The sequence below is a fragment of the Mustela lutreola genome, chromosome 11 (assembly GCF_030435805.1).
Source record: "Mustela lutreola isolate mMusLut2 chromosome 11, mMusLut2.pri, whole genome shotgun sequence".
Lineage (NCBI taxonomy): Eukaryota > Metazoa > Chordata > Mammalia > Carnivora > Mustelidae > Mustela > Mustela lutreola.
Window position 1 is genome coordinate 48468031 of NC_081300.1, and position 17609 is coordinate 48485639.

Here is a 17609-nt window from a genome sequence, read left to right on the forward strand (position 1 = left end):
TAGACATTTCTCTGCAACATTCTCATCTGCCACTCCTCTCCACCACCCCAAGTGTTTCTGGATCTGCTTCTACCCAAGGAAATTCCTGGTCCTGCCTGCCTTTTCTGTTAGATTTTTCCTTTCCCAAGCCCCCAACTTTAAATTCTTTATGACTGCACTGTGTAGAGCTGATTAGCCCCCACTACTTCATAGTCCAAACCTGGCACATTTCCAAAGATGGCTCCACAAAGATGGCGTCCATCTAATGACATCCAGCATTATTGGAAGGCAGCTGTGGTTACTGATGTCAGAGTATATTTCCCCCAGTACAGCCTTGCTTGGATCCCACAGTGAATATATGTATTAGTCAACCCAGCATCCATCTGACCCCTTTTCAAGTGAACCCGTATTCCCCTTCTAGTAGCTACCCTCCCCAGTCCAATGCTTTAATGGAACCTGACCTTTATCCTAGCTCCAGTGGTGAACCCTGAAGAATCTAAGCCAACTAGAGTATTCCCATCACCTTTGCCAAATTTCTTGATTCAGAGATGGCTGTGTAACTAATGAGGGCCAATGAGAAGTGACAGGGGACTTTCTGAATTTCTGAGAATGGAATTTCCTTGCTCTTCTGAGTAGACTGTGGGATGCCAGCTCTCTCCCACAGGATATGAAGCAGGTCCCGTAACCCTGACTGCTACCAACTGCCATCCTACAGCCCAAGATGGAACAGCCTTGGGGTTGGCAAAGGGAAATGACTCACAGAATCCGGGTCTTAACTAATGTTTTTGAGCCACCGGACTTGTAGCTTAACACCAGTCCACCTCTGATGTCGGCTTGCCTGAGTAGCTACTCATTTAAGTCAGCTCTGGCTAGGGTTTTCGTGTCCTGCAATCAAAAGCATTCTGAGATATGCCTCCTTGTTTCTCATGTACTGATCCTAAAATTCAACTAGACCACAAATTCTTGAAGGACAGAGACTTAGATTTCTTCTGTATTTCCTGCAGTCCGTGGGACAACACTGCAGAGGTGTCAGGAGTTTGAGGCTTCAACAAAGGGCTGGTCTGTTATTATTATAAGATCCTTGAAGGAAGGGTCCTTGGGTTTTGAACATAAGCTCTGAAGTATAAGAGTTCAAATTCCTGTCAATAAACAATTATTAACAAAAATAATGGCTTTGGATAGTTTGGAATCTTAACCATGTGGGGGTCATAATTATAAATTACAACTCAGCCTGAGGGAATTTGAACATTCTCCTCCTTCTCATCCTCCATATTCCTAAGAATCGACTTCCATCCAGGCAGCATTGGGCCAAACCCCCAAATCTGTAGAGTCTTTGTGGTTTTTAATAAATGTACTGATGAATTTGGAAACATAGATTTTACTGTGTATATTAACAAACTTTGAAGAAATAAGCCTTTCAAGAGAAATTCAACTGAAGATTCTCCAAGGTTGAAAAAATAAAGAAAAATTAGCTTCCTCAAGCAAGCAGCCAGTGAGTAGACATTCCTATAACTCAGGGGATAGACTGCATCATTTCGCAAATCATATGAAAAGCAGAACATTTGGAAGCCACCCAGAACTTGTGCCCAAATCACAGCTGTACCGAACCATCTATATTCCGAGGAACGACTCTGAGCACATTCAATGGCATCTATCTTGTTAGCAAATATATTCTTACTTGCAGGGAAACCCCACTCAGAAACCACACACATCCTCTTAGGACTTCAGGGAGACCCTACTGCGCTAAAGGACCTGGAATTTGTGCCGATTTTAGAAAAAGAAAGACAGGATTTCTTACAACACATTAAAATACTTCTGTGCTAACCCAGGACTGTGTCTTGGTCATTTATTAATATTTTCTGCATGTTTCAGTGATCTACCTGAAAACTCTCCAAAGCTCCAAGCCCACTCTGGAGCCTCTGTCCCCTACACCCTGCATCTAGAACTTTCATGCTGTCACTATGAGCGCTCCTGAAGTCTGCTATTTCTAGGAAGCAGTCCCTGACTCCCGACTTCATAGGAGTCAGGGACATTTTCAGGCACCCTATCTGAAAATGAACTTCACAGAATTCCCCATCACTCAACACCCCACAGGCTGCTTTTACCGTAATGGAAATACTCGATTTATCATAGGTATTTATTAATGTCTTCAATATGTATATTTATATCGCCATCGTATGAGCTTCTGCATGTCAAGGATCTTGTCGGATTCACTCAAATTGAACAACATGGAAAAACCATAAGGCAAATAGAGGCCTCATCATTCCTTCTCCTTGGCTCTGGGCAGGCTGCCTTTCAGATATCAGAATACCTCTGACCACAGGCCATCTGCTTCACCTCCTTCCTTTCTCCTTTTAAAATGGACCTGTCCCTTCCTGCAGCACCTCAGTGCTCTACTTTCTGCTATATTTTCAAATCAGCTGCATTATAGTAAGCACGTCTTACTATGTTACCCCATCCACTTGTCATAAAAGCAGGACAAGTGGTGGGAATCTAAGCCTGAGTTGTTTTGCGTGGCAAGTACCCACCTTAGGTGCTAAAGCCAACCTTGGTAAAGGGCCAGCCGTGACACCCCACAAAAAGCAAAGCTTTAATAAGTGCTGCTGGAACAAGAATCATTTCCTATACATTTCCTTTTATTCTTCTGTTTTTTAAGATTTTATTTATTTATTTGACCGAGAGAGCGAGTGAGCACAAGCAGGGTGAGTGGCAGGCAGAGGAAGCAGCAGGCTCCCCGCTGACCAGGACCCTGGCATCGTGACCTGGGCCCACGGCAGACACTCACCCGACCGAGCCACCCAGTGCCCTTCTTTTAGCCTTTATAAAGCACTTTCACACGTATTATTTTGTTAATGAAGATGTGATACACACACACATGAAAATAGAGCTTTAGAGTTCAACTCCCTCTCTAAGCATGCCACTAGGATGTTATCGGGACAATGAAGGTATGTTTCTGTAAAGGCAATTTTTACAAATTTGGGGAAACCAATTTTGTGTGTAGGTTCATTCTTCTACCTCCTCGAGATAGGCAGCAAGGGACTTGAATCCATTCTCATCTTATTTTCTATTCCGTATCTCTCAACTATGACCAGCCCCACACCTTGGAATGCTGTGGGAGGGAAGGAGAAGCTATTTCTTCCTGCTTAGAAATCTGATCGCAAGACAAGCAACACGTCAGGAAGCAGTGTTCTTCACAGGAAACACTTAGGACTCTTCGATCCCCAAGGACTACGTAAGGGAGGCAGCCTTCCTCATCCTCTCCCTCAGGACCCCCCCTGCCATCAGGCTATGACCCCATGGATAATGGGATGAGAGAAGTGATCTCGGAGAGAGGAGGAAGCTGGGGACTCAGGAAATTGGGAACTGATTTCCTCAGGGATCAACAGCCTCTTAGACCCAACCCAAGAGCTGAGTTTCCAGCCAGGACCTCTACACCTTCACACAAACATGAACATGGCACGCAGGGGTGTGCCTGCCCAGCCTCCAGGTGGTACGGCACTTCTGCCTTCTCCCCAAACACGTACGTTCACAACTCCCTGGATTCCAATTGGGAGTAGGAGGTAGAGAGTGGAAAGGCAGGTCAATCAGATACTTAAAGATGAAACATCCCAGGTGTGAGGCCAGAGGCCAGGTGGCTCTGCATGAAAGGAAGGTGGCAGTTTTTGTTTATCTAGAAAATGCAGGAGGGGAGGTCTGGCATTCTCATATACCTGTTTCTCTATTCTTTTCATCCAAACTGAGAGTTCAACGCCTCGAATCACTAGAGAAAGTTAGGATTTCACAGTATCTTGTGAATTTAACAAATTCTAGCCACAGCTTACCCAAATCTTACTCTTTGCAAAATTCCCCAGAAGACCTATTTTTTATTTTTATTTTTTTTTTAAGATTTTGTTTTTTTATTTGACAGAGAGAGCATAAGCACCAGCAGGGAGAGGGGCAGAGGGAGGAGGAGAAGCCGGCTCCCCAGCTGAGCAGGGAGCCTGACACAGGGCTCCATCCCAGGAACCTGGGATCACAACTGAGCCGAAGGCAGCTGCTCAATCAACTGGGCCACCCAAGGACCCCCTATACTAGGAGATACAAAAACTCATCAGGTTAGGGTTATAGAGGAGGCACTAAAGGGAATTCAAGGGCATTGCACAGCTCGTTATTTAGTGTTTCCAAAACACTAGAATTTTTTAGTGTTCTGCTCTGCAGAATACTTAGGGTTCCACAGTTAGACTACATGGGAAAATGCTATATGTGATTTCCCCCTCATGAAAATTCCCAGTGTCTATGAGCATATTCAATGCTTTCTGGATGCTTCGATGGCTCAATTAAAATCTTTATCTCAAGGACACCTGGGTGGCTCAGTTGGTTAAGCATCTGCCTTTGGCTCAGGTCATGATCCCAGGGTCCTGGGATCAAGTACCCATCAGGTTCCTTGCTCAGTGGGGAGACCGCTTCTCCCTCTGCTTGCCTCTCCCTCTGCCCGCTGCTCCCCCCTGCTTATGCTCTCTCTCTCTGATAAATAAATAAAATCTTTTTAAAAAAATCTTTATCTCAAAAAAGACAAGATATAACAAGTGTTGGTGAGGACAGGGAGTAAAGGGAACACTTGTGCCCTGGTGGCAGAAATATAAACTGGCACAGCCACTGTGGAAAATAGTATAAAGGTTCTTCAAAAAATTAAAAATAGAACTATAATACGATCCAGCAATTCCACTTCTGGGTATCTACCCAAAGAAATAAAATTGCTGTCTTGGAGAGAGATCTGCACTCCCATGTTCACTGGCATTATTTACGATAGCTAAGACATGGAAACAACCTAAATGTCCACTAACTGAATGGATAAAGGAAATAATAAAGAAATATTATCCAGAGATCAAAAAAAAAAAAAAACCCAAAAAACAAAAACCAAGAAAATCCTGCCATTTACGACAACACAGATGAACTTTGAGGGCATCATGCTAAGTGAAATAAGTCAGACAGAGAAAGACAAGTAATGTACGATCACATTTTTACATCGAGTCTAAAAAAACTGTACTCACAAGAACTGGTGGTTGCCAGGGGCACAGGGTGAGGAACAGGGCAGGAAATGAGCAAAAGTGACCAAAGGAAACCCATTTCCAGTTGGAAGATGAACAAGTCTCAGAGATATACCATACAACATTGTGACTATAGTTAACAATACTGTATTACATATTTGAAAGTTGCTAAGGGAGACTAGAGTTTTAAAGTTCTCAACATATACCCCAAGATTATAACTATGTGTTAACTAACCTTATTGTGATGATCATTTTGTAATATACACATATATCAGATCACTGCAGTTGTACATCTTAAACTTATACAATGTTACATGTCAATTATATCTCAATAAAGCTGGAAAATAAATGTAATTAAAAGCTCGTGTCTTTTTGACACCTGTAAGCTTAACAGGCACAGAAGAGCTAAATAACAAATTTAGCCTTAGGGATAACAGGCACTTACCTGAAAAGCTACACATTAGAAACTACCCACAAAAACCTGTTCTGGGAAAGGATGACATCATTTTAAGTAGAATTCCAGTAAATTCTACAAGTAACAACTTCAAGAAACAATCTCAGGGAGATACGGGTATAGGCTTTCCATTTTTTATGGAAGTCTGTTTATTGTCACATCCTTACGACCTTCAGAAATCAATCTTGTAAACTTCTGGGCTTGTCCATTTCAAGGAATGCAGTCAGATGACTGCGTTCAGTTCCACACTTAATCCAGGTATCCGGATTAAGACCTGAATCATGAACCTCTGAATTGTGGCACACTGCACTGCTAAATGTTCTCTTACCCACTAATTTGCTGACATTTCAAACAAACGATGTCCGCAAAGTGGATCTGAACCCGGGCTTTACTTTGCAGGATCAAAGAACTGATTGAGCCAATGAAGCCCGTGAAGTGGATAAAAACAAAGTGGAGAGATGATACGACATAAATATTTGAGTGTCAGCCTCTCAGTTGCTCACAGAACAGCTGGACAACAATTGCCTGGTTCTCCTCCGTATGGCCTGGTCACCCTGCTCGCTCCCCACACTGGGCTATGCCCAGATCAGGACCCTGAATGCTGCGAACAGAGCACCCACACCCATCTGCAACCATGCCTTCCCTGATCTGCTCCCCACTTAAAATAACATATTCTGCACCACAGTGTGAAGAGACTTGAGCCACAGAGCTGTGGCTTAAAATCACTTAAAAAGGGCTAAGATGGGGATGCCTGGGTGGCTCAGTGGGTTAAAGCCTCTGCCTTTGTCTCAGGTCATGATCTCAGGGTTCTAGGATCAAGCCCCACATCCGGCTCTCTGCTCAGCGGGGAGTCTGCTTCTCCCTCTCTCTCTGCCTACCTCTCTGCCTACTTGTGATCTCTGTCTGTCAAGTAAATAAATAAAATATTTTTAAAAGGGGGGGCTAAGATGGTAAATTTAAGGGTATATGTATTTTACAATTCTTAAAAAATGAAAAAATTGAGTAACAACTGAAGGACACACCTAGCATCTATAACACAGCTGAAGAAAAGTTAGCCTTAATACTACTACTATTAATAGTAATAGCTAACATTTATTGACCCCCTTACTAAGGTTCTTATTTTAAAAATAATCAGAGAAGGAGACAACCATGAGAGACTCTTGACTCAGGAAACAAACTGAGGGTTGCAGGAGGTGTGGGGGTTGGGGGCATGGGATAACTGGGCCATGGGCATTAATTAGGGAGGGCATGGGTTGTGATGAGCACTGGCTGTTATGTGCAACTGATGAACCACTGAACTCTATGTCAAAAACTAATGATGTACTGTATGTCAGCTATTGAATTTAATTAAAAAAAAAAAAGAAAGAGAACAGTAAAAAAATAAAAATAATCAATCCACATAATAACCCTATGTTGTAGAGAGTAATACCATCTCCACTTCATAAATGAAGCACAGAGAGATGAAGTCACTTTCCCAAAGTCACACAGTAGTAATAGTGGATGTACCAAGTAGTAATAGTGGATGTAATAGTGGACTCTAAAAACATATGTAGACCATTCATGTAATTTAATTAAAAGGTAATTTGAACACTTATGGATTGCCTATTAGAGGCTGAAAAAAGTATTCGCTCCTGGTAGGGAACCAAAACGTGGCAAGGAGAACCTAGATCTACTGGAGATTCCAATCAGCATTCCCAGGGCAGCATCACCCACAGTATTTCTGGGGTAGTTACAGCATTCCAAACACGACTTCGTAGTGTCAAGTCTCTTTCAACTCACCCATCTCAGAACAGTTCTGTTTAAATGCATCCTGTGGGCTTCATGTGGTGTCTAATGGATGCTTTTAGCTGAGTTGGCTCCCTTTCCTCCCCTCTTCCAGTTCTGTTTCCTGAAAATCCGCGAGGCTGCCATTTCTGGGCTGCAGGTATTGGCTATTTCACCAATACAAAGTCCAAGGAATTCTCTGGAATTTCAACAACACAAGAATGATACCCACGAGGCAGGCAATAAGAAAGGATCATAAGGGCAAATCACTGAATACTCATAAAGACAGAAAAAGGATGCGATTGCACCAGAAATTATTATTTTCCCTATCCGAGAGACAACGTGAACCTCGACGAATGATGTTGAGCTTAAATTCTGATCCGACAACTTATCGCCTTGAATCCCTTACTGTCCTCTGCCTCCATGTCCACGTCTATAAAATAGAAGTAGACCCACATCTACCTCACCAGTTGTTACAAGACTTGAGAGGATGTGTATTAAAGTGCTTGCTGAGCTATCTAACAATATGTAAACAGAGTTATAGGCATCTTTCCTATGTGATTTGTATTTTAAAATTCACAAATTCATAACCATCAACACATTTCAAATCCAAAGACATATTCTGCATTAAAAAACCATCCATTTGGAGAAACATCCTGCTCATCTGTGTTGTTTGAAAACCTGATGTGAAAGGTCCTGACCACACAGGATTTTGATTTCTATCCTATTTGTAATTCCTACATAACTAATGAAAGACCTTAACTGAAATCATCAAGGGAGGTTAGGTATGTATTGCTAATATCTTAAAATAGTCAAAAAGATAACCATTTACCCTCTGTTGATGTCACAGGGAATGGATGGTCCCAACAAGAGATTTTTAGACTTGAAACATCCTCTGTAAAGTTTATCCTCCATTCAGAAACTTCAAATATTAAAACATCAAAACTGTCAAGAAGTTCCAGTCCCATTGCTCAAGGTCACTGAAAGAAAACTCAGCCGTGTTTTTGTGTCACTCCCTTGTCCAAGGCCCTGAATTTAACTTGGGACACAAAATACACCAGCAAGTGTTGTCTAAGTGCGCAGCACCCCATCCAGGTGCCTACTTGGATGTCAGAATCTCCCAGTAGCAGAAACCCCCGACTCTTCTCTGAACACATTGGAGAAAGCTCAGAATCACCCCCCTTCTTGTGAAGACCTTTTCCTTAGTGGTCTTCCCAGGAAGTCCCATTCATTTGTAGCACAGTTTCTACTCGAGACATCTACTCCCGTCTTCCAGTCACTAACACCTCACTGCGACAACATAAGAGCCCCGGCAATGCTTTCTCTTCTCTAGGCGGGCATGTAGAGGCATGGCCCTTGCCTTGAGGGCTTGTGACATAAGCAGGACAAGAAACAATATTTAGACAAGACATCAGATGCAGGGGCTGATAAGATTCAAATGCAAGCTCTTCTCCTCCTCTCTCCACCCCCCAGAGGGCAGTTCTTCAAAAAGGAGCAGGGATAGGAGGGAAGGATCGATCACTCTGGGAAGGCCCTTTTGGGGAATGGGGTGATCGATCCTCACCGAGAGTCCACGGGGTGGACAGGGGGCTGAAGAATGATGGTTGGGAAAAGGAAGAGTAGGAAAAGAAGGCAGAAGCATACGCAGGAACTGAGGCAGGATCATTTTTTTTTTTTTTTAAGATTTATTTATTGGGGCACCTGGGTGGCTCAGTGGGTTAAAACCTCTGCCTTCAGCTCAGGTCATGATCTCAGGGTCCTGGGATCGAGCCCCATATCGGGCTCTCTGCTCAGCAGGGAGCCTGCTTCCCCCCTCTCTCTGCCTGCCTCTCTGCCTACTTGTGATCTCTGTCTGTCAAATAAGTAAATAAAATCTTAAAAAAAAAAAAAAAATTATTTATTTATTTGGCAGAGGGAGGAGTCAAGGAAAAGGGAGAAAGAGTCTGAAGCAGGCTCCTCGCTAAGCCTGGAGCCTGACGTGGGGATCGTTCTCACCACCCTGAGATCGCAGGCTGAGCCGAAATCAACAGTCTAACACTTAACCCCCTGTGCCAACCAGGAGCAAACCCTCCCCGCACCACACACACACACCCCGAGGAGGGACATTTTAAAGGGACGGAGAAAGTATTTCAGAGAGTGGCCCCTGGGAGATGGCTTTAACGCACTGAACGCGTCCCCTTCAGTGGGGACAGAAGCAGAAGACTGGAACCATCCTTCCAGCAACCTTCCTTTAATGGTCCCTACTGGTATTTCCTAGAGGAGACAAATTCAAGGAAGACAAAGTTTCTACACACCAGAATGCTCCTGGCCGTTTCAATCACAGAAAAACTAGAAACAATCAAAATGTCCATCAAACGAGACTGGTTAGCACACGGAAGGTGTCAGCGTGGTAAGTGCTGTGCAGACACACTGTGGAAAAGATCATCGTTAAGGCAGTATATGAACATGGAGAATGTGTGTGTGGTGAACACGAGAAGCACAATACCAAGAGGCTAGGTCACAACGAACTTGCCACGGTCCCCCCCCCACACACACATAACGTGGAGCAAGACTAGGAAAAAGGCAAATATGAAAAACAAGGACTGCAGTCACATTCGGATGGTCGTGGTAGATAGGTTTTTACCTTTATTTCAGACTTTATCGGCATTCCTTCTATGTGCGCCTTTCCAGTTTAAAACTCTTCAATGCTACGGTGGTTTCCTTAACGGAAACATCCTTCCAGGGTTAATCCAAGTAGCTCGTGGGGAGCAGAGTGGGAGGAGAGTTGTTCTTTTTAAACATCCACCTATAGGGGCATCGGGTGGCTCAGGGGGTTGAAGCCTCTGCTTTCGGCTCTGGTCATGATCTCAGGATCCTGGGATGGAGCTCTGCATCGGGCTCTCTGCCTACTTGTGATTTCTGTCTGTCAAATAAATAGATAAAATCTTTTAAAAAAAAAAAAAAAGGCTTAAATATCCACCTATAGCCTATGCGGCTGCAGCAGGCTGAGGGGCGCCAATCAGCCATCTCTCACATTTGCTGGGGAAGGAGCCAGCTGGGGAGGGGTCGGGGGACCACCTGAGCATGGAACACAGGTCACTCAAGGGACTCAAGGGAATTACTGGCTTGGAAGGGAAGCTGTGAAAGCCGAAGATACTGAACAGCCACTTGGACCATTTGCCTGCGATTCTGATACCCCGTCCTGTCAGCAGGAGCCCGGCTTCCCGAGGGTGTCATGGCTCCTCATGTGACCTGGGCTGGGTGTCCCTCAGAGGAGGCCAGCCACTTCGCTCAGCTTTGTTTTCCTGTGGAGTTTGTTTCTTAAAATGTAGCACTATGGATAAAATTAAGAAAGGTTTGGGTAAGTGCTTGGCCACAACAGCACAGACAAAGGGAAGAAGGGGAGAGAGTCCTCCTAAAGAATCATTTTGCCTATTGTTTCCTACCCAGGATCTTAAATCTCCTGAGAAAGTGCTACCTTGGGGGAAAATCCCACAAACACAAATACACAGGATTAATCTTCTCCCTCAATGGCTACCAAGAAAAGCATCCCCTATTTTAGCTGACTTTGTCGGTACTTAAGCAGCACAAGTGAGACCCCAGGGCCTAAGGTGGCCAGAAACCTCGGGACAGGAAAGAGTCCCGGAACCATGGTCCATGTTACCCACGTCGCCCTGCGGCTCCGAGCTGAAGGAGGTCACTTCATTCACTGAGTTTCTCTTTCTACAGTCCAGAAGACGAGCCCCCAGCCTCTCTAATACCATCGCTCACCCACCCGCTGACCAGATACCGTCGTAAGAACTAAATGTGATACAGGAATGAAAAGTTTTATAAAGCTTTATACATAGGCTAGTAATATTATTAAATAAACCAAACAAAAAAACACACAAAACCACACGCAAAACACATTAAAGGGTGTGTTTCGGGCATGTTATTTGCCCCTAGATGCTGCCTGTGAGGGCACAGCTTGGGGAGTGGGCGGGAATGTCCGTACACGGAGATCCAGGGCTGCCCAGTGTCAGCAAAGCCCTTGAAAGAGCCACCACCACAGTTCGCAACCATCTATGGAAGAACAAAGGGGGAAACATAGCCCAAAACAACAAAGAGAAGCAAAAGCCAGCGCCTGGCACTTCTGGGCAGGCAGAAGCCCAAGGTGGGAGCCTCCAGGCTCTCATGACTGATCAGCACAACCCGAAAGGGAACAGCATGTCCCCTGCCCCCTCCCACCAACTCCAAACCAGGGGCTGCTCACTGTCAGCGGTGTGGGCCCCTGAATCACCCACACGTCAACGCCCTGGGTTTCCCTTGGCTCCTCTCCTACTGGTGTTGCCAGATGATGAGATCATGGCACTTGACAAAACCCTCTCTTTCAAAAGCACCTTTTATCCAAATGGATAAAAAAAGAATTTAACAGGCTTTATCTTTCTGGCTCTCCCATCTTTGGCAAAGCCTACCAGCTCACATACTCAATTGTGTTGGGTCAGTTTTTTTTTTTTTTTAATATATATTTTTAGAGCAGTTTTGGGTTCACGGCAAAATTGAGTAGAAAGTACTAAGAGTTCCCGTATACTCTGTCTCCCCACACATGCACAGTTGCTCCCACGATTGATAGCCACGCTAGACTGACACATCTGTTGGAATCCATGAACTTCCTCATCACCTAGAATCCATCATTTATAATAGGATTCACTCTTGGTGTTGTATATTCTATGATATATTCAGTTTTCAAGGAAGGAAATAGGCAAGCGGAGATCAGAAATTCACAAACCGGTCAGTAAGCAAGGACTCCAGGCTCTAAAAACAGAACTTCACTCTCTCATCCTCAGTAGAAGGTTTTCCTTGAACCATCAAGCAAAGGAACACCTGATCTGTATTATCATGTAGGACAAGTTTTTTAAAAAATCAAGTTGCCTAAACCAGTTGCTTCTCAAACTTTCCCATAAAGAAGAGAAACTGAATCTGAGGTGTATTCGATGGGTTGGGAGCTTTCAAGTTAAGTGTATCTGGGTTCAGATCACAGCTCTGCCGCTGCCTGGCTAGCCAGCCAATGACTAGATCGATAAAAATGAGATGATCAGACTTACCTTGCAGGATCTCATGAGGTCATGACTGCGAAGTTCAGTTAGAGCTCAGTGAACTGAGCAGGAATCCCCATTACTTATTTTCATTGCTTTTATCAGTGTTCCATTTGCTTTTTTTCTTAAAGATTTTGTTTATTTATTTAGAGAGAAAGCATGCACAAGCAGGGGGAAGGACAGATGGAGAGAAAATCTCAAGGACACCTGGGCCTGAGTGCAGAGCCCAACCCGCGGCTTGACCTCACGACCCTGAGATCATGACCTGAACTGAAATCACGAGTCGGATGCTAAACCAACTGAGCCGCTCAGGTGCCCCTGTTGTATCTGCTTTTGATCAGTTCTGCTTATACCCACCTTCGTTTAAAAAGCGTATTAACCCCTTTTAGACAAAAGCTACGCAATCTCATGAAGAACACCTCATAAAACCAGATCAGCATGTGTTAACAGAATCATGTAACCCAGAAGTTTAAACAGATCCCCCCCAGTTTTTTCTCCCACTGTGTTGTTGTTGTTGTTGTTTTCAGGATTTTATTTATTTATTTATTTGTTAGAGAGAGAGAAAGAGAGAGATCACAAGTAGGCAGAGAAGCAGGCAGAGGCAGAGAGAGAAGCAGGCTCCCTGCCAAGCAAGGAGCCTGATGTGAGACTCCATCCCAGGACCCTGGGATCATGACCTGAGCCGAAGGCAGCGGCTTAACCCACTGAGCCACCCAGGTGTCCTTCCCACTGTGGTTTTTGTGAAAAATCAAAAAAGAGAGTTTTCTCTCTACCCTATTCCCCTCAAGGCTCTGGTCTGTATTCATGTGAACTATATAACATTAGACTTGGACCAAATTTTAAGAAGTACCAGCCCAACTCTGATTTCAGTAAGAAAATTAAGGCCCAGCGGTGCCTGGGTGGCTCAGGTCATGATCCCAGGGTCCTGGAATGGAGCCCTGCCTCGAGCCCCGCGCTGGGCTACCTACTCCGGAGGGAAGCCTGCTTCTCCCTCTTTCACTCTCCACCCCCTGCCACCTCGCTTATGTTCCCTCTCTCACTGTGTCTCGCTGTCAAATAAATAAATAAAATCTTTAAAAAAAAAAAAAACACGGAAAAAATAAAGAAAGAAAATTAAGGCCCAGGAAGATTAGGTTATCTTCCCAAAGTGATAATTACATTTTCTTAGAACCAAAAGTAACTGGGTTTGACTAGGTTACATTAATTAAAGGAGAAGGCCATCAGACTGAGGTGATTCCAACACCATAACAGCCTACATAAGCAAATCAAACCCAAAGCCTGGAAATGCCTCAAGGTTAAGAAAACCCAAACCCGGACAACCAATTACTAATGGCCAACTAGGCTTTCCACACTGGGAAACCACTTAAGCTTTTAGCCAATCAAATAATTTCCTTGCTTTGCTTCTGCATCTTCCTTATAAAAATTTCTTTTTTTCTTAAAGATTTTATTATTCATTTGACAGACAGAGATCACAAGTAGGCAGAGAGGCAGGCAGAGAGAGAGGGGAAACAGGCTCCATGCTGAGCAGAGAGCAGATGCGGGCTCGATCCCAGGACCCTGCGATCAGGACCTGAGCCGAAGGCAGAGGCTTTAACCCACTGAGCCACCCAGGCGCCCCTTTTCTATAAAATTCTTGTCCTAAGACTTTACAAGCACTCCTAGCCACTTCCTACTTGTTGGGGCCCATTCCAATCAATTTTTTGTTCAACTAAAGTCTTAAAATTTTTAACATGCCTCAGTTTATCTTTTAATACTTTTTTTTAAAGACAGCTGTACGCATAACAGGCAACTCATGTTCAGGGGAGAAGGGGTAGAGAGTGATGGACAACAGCACACTCTGAAATCACACACAAATGTAACAGCAAGGCTCTCGATTAGTGGTTCCCAAGATGCGGGATTTCACAGGCCAGAAAAAAGAAAAAGAAATTATAACTGGGGGTGTTATTAACTTTCGACTTTGTCAGGAAAGAACTTCTTCCTGTGTTTGTTACCATTCACTAGCACCATTATCCCATAAAAGCACCAAAATATATCAATATTCCCCCCAAAAAAGAAAGAAATAGAATGGACATAACCCCAAAATAAAGGCATTCTTACAAATTTTAGGTTTATGAAAAATTCTATTGTAGCTCCTATTTTTCTCATTTGATTGCGAATGAATAATCAGAAGCGATCACTGATGCTTCATCTACTTTGAGTCACGAGTGCCTCTGAGAATACGGTGAAAATAATGGACCTTCCCCCCCAAAAATGTACATACCTACCTACATATATTTTTCAAGTAAGTCCAAATATTTGCAGGCCCTAGGTCATGATCACCTGCTCTTAGCTGGTAATTCAGTCTCCACCTGACTCACTAGTGACCTCGGCCTCCATTAATGGATCTGAGGTCCTCTACAAACTATCGGAGACTCAGAATAAGGTCCCACCCTCAGGCTCCAAGGAGTAACCAAGGCTCTCAGGAGTAACCTTCTGCACCATGGCCTGAATCTTCCTAAGAGGAATAAGGAGGAGTTTCTTCTTTTGCCTGGATCCTGCCCCTCAGTGACAATGACAAATCCAAAAGATCCTCCACTCCCCCCCACCCCCCAAAAAAACCCCAAGACCAAAAGTTCCTCTGGGTCCAGAACCAAAAAGCTCCACCTGGTGGTGTAAGGAAATGGAATTCTGGGAAGGAGACTCAAAATAAAGGAAAAGTCACTCTGAAACAAGACCAAGGAATACAGACTTTGATCTATCTGGGTCTCACATCCAGATGATTCTCAAAGCGCTGTGGAGGAAGCAGCCGAAGCTAGGACAGCGAAAACTGGTTCAGGTTCAGCCCAGCAGTCTGTGCTATAGGAATGGGGTGGAGGGCACTAAAAATCCTAGAAACAGTATCCGGTGACACCCAGAAAATGATGTGGGTGACAAAACTATCACAGCCTGTTTTTGAGTGATAAGCAATGGGAGAAGCTTCTGGACCTTCAGAGGCAGGCAGATCGCTCAGAAGGGCTTCTCAGCTATGTCTGTCTTAATATGATCAAACCTTCCTGCACCATCCATCCACTCAGGCTGCAGTTCCTGAGGTTGTCCCTACAGAACATACGATATCATTCTACAGTATCCCTCTGGGAAAGGCCGAAGAAAAGAGATCTTTGTTGCAAGCCTCGGTGACTGTTTATTAAAGAGAGGAAAATCCTCTTGCAACCTCCCCACCCACCCCCTTCCCCTGAAAGAAGGGTAACGGCTTCTTCCTTAAGTCTGTAAAGTCCTGGCTCAAGCTTCTGCAGACTTCAGGAAGAGTCAGGTAGCTAGTGGATGTTATTCATAGAATCAGGCCTCTCTAGATGGATTATGAACCTGGTTTTTGCCAATAAAGGTTAGGGAAAATCTCTAATGGTGGCTAGGGTGGGGCAGAGGCTAATAAAAAAGGTGTGGGGAAAGTCAGGAATCCCTTAAATCATTAAAACCAGGTTGTATCTGGGCTGCCTGGCTGGCTCAATGGTAGAACATGTTACTTGTGATCTCGGGGTTGTAAGATCAAACCCCACTTTGGGCATAAAGCTTACTCGAAAATAAAATAAAATAAAAAATAAAATAAAACCCATTCTTATCTGGAGAATGCCCAAAGAGGTGATAATTTGGCATATTTAAATGTAAATGTATGGTGGATTCACATACCTACCTGACCACCGAAATCTGTTCCTGGAGCCCCCCAAGGGATTAACGAATACTGGTAATGTTTCACTACTTATGCTGTGTGGTGGGTACCTGAGTATCTCATGATTATTCTTTGAACTGGAATATATGCAGATACATATGCTCTTTGGGTTATATATTTCACTGAAATAAAAATACTTAATTAAAGACGTCTCTCTTCCCATTGCCTACCCTACCTGAAGTTAACAGAATGAGTCGATTAGTGGATCAGATTTGAGAGTTGATCTTTTCTCTGCAAGGTCTCTCCCTCTGTACTTCTTTCCTCTATGTGGCTTCCTGTTTCCTGACCTTGCTGGAATGTGAGCAGCAAATCTTTAAGAAGGGAATTTGTGAACAGGACTCAGGGCAGTCTCTGTCTTTGTGTGTTCATGGGTAAGGCTGAGAGCTACAGGACCCCTGTCCTCCACTGCCTGAGGGAGAGAGAGATCAGGCCAGTGGAACAGAGGACTCCCTCTTGACGGCCCACCTGTTTCAGGCGAGAGACAAGCTGTTGGACGGGCCACAAACTGCAGCCTCTTGGAACCCGGCCTAGCACTGGAAGGGATGCCAAAGGGCGCAGGCTCTAGAGAAACAGGTATCTTTAGTGCTATGCTCGCTCTTTTCTCATTCTTTCTCTCACCATATAAATGGCGGCCATCAGCTTGGATAGAGCTGCTTGGGCTCCAGGCCTTGGGAAGTATCCACCGCAGGCAAAAGCGAGCTTGCCTTTCTACTTTTTGTAAGAGAAGAGCAAGGAACCCCAGATCCTTGGCTCCTGGTTAAAATCAGCCCTGCCAGAAACAGCTTTGTGAGCTCCACATGGAAGTGGAATTGAAGCAAGTGGCCGGCGGTTGACCTGTCCGTCTGTTGACCTGACTGGTTTGTAGTAACCAATCCCAAGAGCCATGAGTCTAATGATACAGTGACATCAACTGCCAACTGCAGCCACTTGGGGTCAATGAAAATCACATTCAGGGGGGAAAAAAATCCTGTGAATAACTTAAGAATAGAACAGGTGAAAGAAACCGGTCAATGGAAATTAACATCAAATTGGAGCTTGAATGAAACCAGTGGACTACAGGGTGAGGACGTCTTGGTTGGGGATAAATCTGCTAGAAAGGAAACGGTCAGGCCCTTGTGCTCACCCCTGCTGGTGGGCAGCATGAGCCGGCCTTGGGTTCCGGAAGCACCAGACGTTCCCCATCTTCCACAGCTAGAAAAGAACTTTTTCCCAGCAACCCATGGAGGCCCATTTTTAGTTACTCATCATTATCTGTCATTATTCCTACTGTCGATGGTATTCTAAATCTTTTGCTAGGAAGCAGCATTAAACAGATTTATTTTTCAATATACAAGCCCCTTGTGGCCTTGGAGACATCACGACAGGGATTAAAACTGTAACAGGATTGAATAACTCCAAGAGGTCAACTCCAAACCAGGGATGCCCACCTCCATTCTTACTTCTCCCAAAATTGTTCTCAACCTAAGTTTCTAGTCGTAATTACTTTCATTGGTAAGGTACTTGAGGAAAAAAAATAAAATACAAAATTACTTCCTATAATGATTAATCATTTCTTCCTAGAATGGAAGAATGGCTGATTCCTCGAGTATAGCTTATCTGTTTAAAAAAAAAAAAACAGGCACTCCAAA

General features: G+C 44.1%; 1 protein-coding gene and 1 long non-coding RNA gene across 2 annotated transcripts in view; both read right to left on the reverse strand.

Annotated features, from left to right (window-relative positions):
* GATA6 (GATA binding protein 6) overlaps positions 1-17609 on the reverse strand; it is a 131455-nt gene that overhangs the window by 70648 nt on the left and 43198 nt on the right. The window lies entirely within an intron of this gene.
* Positions 4962-13182, reverse strand: LOC131811711 (uncharacterized). Its single transcript, XR_009346081.1, has 2 exons — positions 9848-13182; positions 4962-7423 (listed from the first exon to the last, which is right to left on the reverse strand). It is a non-coding gene; the product is annotated as an uncharacterized LOC131811711 (long non-coding RNA).